Source organism: Cebus imitator, unplaced genomic scaffold, assembly GCF_001604975.1.
Source record: "Cebus imitator isolate Cc_AM_T3 unplaced genomic scaffold, Cebus_imitator-1.0 Scaffold153, whole genome shotgun sequence".
Lineage (NCBI taxonomy): Eukaryota > Metazoa > Chordata > Mammalia > Primates > Cebidae > Cebus > Cebus imitator.
The window spans coordinates 4,084,741-4,089,683 of NW_016107468.1; the positions used below are offsets into that span (position 1 = coordinate 4,084,741).

Below are 4,943 nucleotides of genomic sequence, written 5' to 3' on the forward strand. Positions count from 1 at the left end.
GCCCAGAATGCATTTGGTGCTCATGTCCATAAATATTTCAGGCTGTGCTGCTTAGTTATTAATGGAGTGAAATGAAAGAGAATTCTTTAGCCTCTCCCCTTTCCTACAGATTGAAAACGAGAGCCAGAATTTGAAGGGCTGGAGTGACAAGGGTTTAGGGACTTGGGATGCTGGGGGTGGAGCTGCAGGTGGATTTGCTCTGTCCTGTCCTTATTGTGAAAAAAAGGGCCCTGGTCCCTTATCCCAAAGAACCACAGAGTTACCCTCTTTCCCCTGATCCCTGGGAAGTGGGGTACAGATGTTGTCCTGTGATGCCTGTCCCCACGCCTGGCATGGAGCAGACTGCCCAGCCTGCACAAATGCAGTGGGACCAACTGCAATGTCCACCTTGGAAGAGTGAGCCTGGGGAGGCCCCTGGAGCCCCAACTTGGGACGGAGGCTGGTGACCTGTCAGCCACTCTCAGACAGTCCTGCCCCATGGCCTGCAAGGGTGGTGGCCACGTACATGGTTGACTTTCCTCCCTGCCCCCTCTTCCTTTCTTGGTGTGAAAGAACTAGCATTTGAGGGTGGCCATGGGTGACAAATTCCCCACCAATACCCCATGTGGGTTGGCAGCAGCCAGGAAGAACCAGCTTTTTTTCTGGGAGTAGAAGCAAGAGTGATGGCTTATCTCATTGTTCCTTGTCATCAGGGACAAAATACATCCCACAAAGCTCAGGCCCCACACTGAAAAACCAATTACATTACACAGCATTTTTAGTGCTCTGAGTCTCCGAGCAAAGGAAATAGGTGAGACACTGTCGTCATGGTAGCTAGTCACAAATTTTCTCTTAAAATAGTATCCACGCTCTGTATGTAGGGGCTTGATGCTTCAAGACTAGTAACGAAGACATCCACTCACCAGGCCTCCTCTTGGGTTTGCGTGGGAGCTGCCTCTCGACCTGGCTCTGGGAGGAACCACTTTCCTGAATGGAGAGGACGGAGGCTCCCAGCTCTGGGCCACAACATGGGATTTAGGCTCAGGGATTGCTACTCTTATCTATTCAATTCATTGAAAGGTCCTCAGTGATGTGGTGGATGCTGTTCTAGGCACTGGAGATGCAGCCATGAACAGGAGGACAGGGCACTGACCTTGTAGTGCTTATGTTCCAGCAGTGATGCCTAGTCATTGATAGGACACAAAGACGTAACTTCGGGGAGTGAAGATGAAAGAAAGGCCGAGTGTGTGTATGTGTGCATGTGGGTCAGGGGGTGCTCTTTTTTTTTTTTTTTTTTTTTTTATTAGAGAATGCATCAGCAAAGGCCTCTCTGAGATCTGAGAGATGAGAATGAAGTGGGCATTTGGAACCCTTGATTTGGATGCGCTTACTCTAAGTAGCACAGTGGACTCACACACCTGGTGTTTCCCCCCGTCTTTCTTCACTATACCTGGGGCAGGCAGACCTACTGATCTGATTGGTAGATTTCAGGCCAATACACAAAATACTCTCAACTCTCCTGCTTGGCAGTAAGCTGCTCATGGGGTGCAGGACTCTGCTCTGAGTCTTACCTCGGTGACACTGGCCTGTGGTGCCGTGTGGTTGGGCTCAGGTCTGGCTGGAGAGGTTGAACTGGGTGTTTACATCAAGCTCCATCCTCCAACCTGGCCCTCGTGACTCATGAAAGGGAGTAATGAGCTGTCCTTTTGGTGGGTCTTATTTTTCCATGTGCTCAGACTCAAGTTGGGAAGAGAAGGGCTTTTATTGGGTCCCTTCCAAGACTCCAACTTTGGGGAAGGAGGCTCCACGCGAATTGAAGAGAACGTGCAATGGTTCTGAGGCGGGAGGGAGCCTGGCCCATTTGATGATGATGAAGAGGCCAAGTCCGGCCAGGACAGAGCGGTCAACCAGGAGAGGGTCAAGGAAGAAGAGAGTAGCAAGCTAGGGCGGATGGATGGTCTCAGAGGTCTTGGGGTGGAGTTTTTTTTTTTTTTTTAAACAGGAGGTGGGGCATCTTATTACAGTACAGGGATATCAGCTTTGGGCAGCAGCAGAAGGCAGCTTCACATAACTCTTAGGGGGGGTAGTGGCCGAATCTTTCAGCCAACCCAGCCCACCTTGTGGTGCCATTGCCCACTGTTAGGCCTCTTGCCCAGCCAGCGGTTGCGACCTGCCTTGCCAATAACCGTTTGTTATGATCAGCATTGGATATTCAACCTACTGTTGCTGTGCACGTTTCCAGCACCTGCATCTGCCTCTTAGAGGGCAGCTGGATGATGGCTGTACCATTCACCTTCCGCAGTAGCACACCACACATCCCTGGATACACTGGGCACCCTGGCCTGGCTCACTTTCCATGTGCTTGATGAGGGTCTCCACAGGCAGAGCCCCAAGAGGATGTGCATCCCCTTCCCAAGCAGCAACTGCCATTCGGTTAGAGTTCAAGATTCTATCTCCAGCCTGCATGTTTTCTGTGGCAATGACCCAGCATTTCTGGCTGTCCCCAGCAATTAGAGCTATGTCTGCTGACCTACAGGGATCATAGCGGACTTGGATAACCTTCTCCTCAAAAGGTCCTGAGTTGGTCTCCTCAGGCCGGAAACGCAGAAAGTCAATCATACGATAACGTTGCCTGTGGCTCCCGCCAATACCATACACCGGATTCGGCCTGTGTGGTCTCGGCCCCCAGACTTCCTCATCTTCACTGGTGTAATGGTGTACTTGGTACGACTCTTCCAGGACATGAAGTTGGCATTAAGGGCCACAGAAGTAAGGATTGGGTGGCAGGGGAGCAACATCAAGACAGGGACTGTTGGAGGAGGGCACTGTCCGTCATCTGGGTGGCGGGGAACAGCCTTGGTGCCAGGCTCAGAGAGTGCAGAGCGCGGGTCAGTGCCCACAGTGCCATCAGGTTAGCTAGGGCTCAGCACGACACCCTTACTTTCAGTGGAGCTGCTTGGCACTCTAGATGATGTTCAGGGTGGAGTTTTATTTTAAGCTCATTTGAGAGGATTTAAAGCACAGGAGTGGCATGGTCTAGTTTTCCTTTTTCTTTATTTCTTTCCTTTTTTTCTTTTTTTTGAGACGGAGTCTGGCTCTGTCACCCAGGCTGGAGTGCAGTGGCGCGATCTCTGCTCACTGCAAATCCAACAATTCTCCTGCCTCAGCCTCCCGAATAGCTGAGATTACAGGTTCCTGCCACGGTGCCTGGCTAATTTTTGCATTTTTAGTAGAGATGGGGTTTCACCACGTTGGCTGAGCTGGTCTTGAACTCCTGACCTCAGGTGATCCACCCACCTCGCCCTTTCAAAGGACTGGGATTACAGGTGTGAGCCATCACACTCGGCCTGGTTTCCATTAAACAGAACAAGGCAGAAAGCAAGACCAGTTAGGACAAGGCAGCAGTTTTCTAGGTAAGATATGATGGCAGCTTGGAGAAGGTCTTAGTGAAGATGGAGAGAGAGGTCGCTGTATTCTGGAGGTAGACCCAAGAGGACTTGTTGAAAGGTTGGAAGCATTTGGGGAAAGAAGATTAGAGAAAGCCTGGGCAGTCAAAGGGGGCTGGCAATGCTGACTCACGCCCCAGAGTCAGTGAGGCTCGGGTGGCTCATCCAGTGGCTAATGGAGAGGCACAAGGCTTGGCAGGGAGCCCGCGTCCCAGGAGGACACAGGGTGAACAGCCAGGAGGAAAGCTGGCCAGCCCTGGTGTCTTAGTCTATTTTCTGTTGCTTAGATTAGATTGGCACTTTTGCATCAACAAATAACAGAATACTTTTTGTTTTTTTTGGGACGGAGTTTCGCTTTTCTCACCCAGGCTGGAGTGCAATGGTGCGATCTTGGTTCACTGCACCCTTTGCCTCCTGGTTTCAAGCGATTCTCTCACCTTAGCCTCCCAAGTAGCTGGGATTACAGGCACGCACCACCACGCCAGGCTAATTTTGTATTTTTAGTAGGTTTCACCATCTTGGCCAGGCTGGTCTCGAACTCTTGACCTCAGGTGATCCACCCACCTTAGCCTCCCAAAGTACTGGGCCTCCTAAAGGGGCATGAGCCACTGTGCCTGGCCTAATAACAGAATACTTGACACTGGGTAATTTTCAAAGAAAAGGAATTTCTTACAGTCTTGAAGGCTGAGAAGTCAGAGTTCAAATGGTACATTAGTGAAGGCCTTCTTACTAGTAGGGACTTTCTGAAGAGTCCCTAGGGAGTACAGAGCATCATACGATGACATAATTTGGGTATTAATCCTTGCCCAAATCTCATGTTAAGTTGTAATCCCCAGTATTGGAGGTTGGGCCTGGTGGGAGGTGCCTGAATCATGGGGGCAGATCCCTCATGAATGGCTTGGGCCATCCCCTTGGTGATAAGAGAGCTCTCACTGGGAGTTCACACAAGAACTGGTCATTTAAAAGCATGTGCCATCTCCCCCTAATCGCTCCCTCTCTGTCTTTCTTGCTCAGGCTCTGGCCATGCAATGTGCCTGCTCCCCATTTGCCTTTCGCCATGATTGGAGGCTTCCCGAGGCCTCCTTAGAAGCTGAGCAGATGTCAGGCCCTGCTTTCTGTAAAGCCTGCAGAGATATGAGCCAATTAAACCACTTTTCTTGATAAATTACCCAGTCTTAGGTGTTTCTTTTCTTTTTTTTTTTGAGATGGAATCTTGCTTTGTCACCACGCTGGAGTGCAATGGCATGATCTTGGCTCACTGCAACCTCCGACTCCCTGGTTCAAGAGATTCTCCTGCCTCAGCCTCCTGAGTGGCTGGGCTTACAGGCATGTGCCACCACACTCAGCTAATTTTTGTATTTTTAGTAGAGACAGGGTTTCACCATGTTGGCCAGAATGGTCTCGATCTCCTGTCCTCATGATCTGACCACCTCGGCCTCCCAAAGTGCTGTGATTACAGGCATGAGCCCCTGAGTCTGGCCCTGAGGTATTTCTTTATAGCAATGCAAGAATGGCCTA

At 50.5% G+C, this 4,943-nt stretch overlaps 1 pseudogene; it reads right to left on the minus strand.

Moving 5' to 3' along the window:
- Positions 1–2,013: 2,013 nt before the first annotated feature.
- LOC108314438 lies at positions 2,014–2,924 on the minus strand (annotated as a pseudogene).
- Between the last annotated feature and the right edge of the window lie 2,019 nt (positions 2,925–4,943).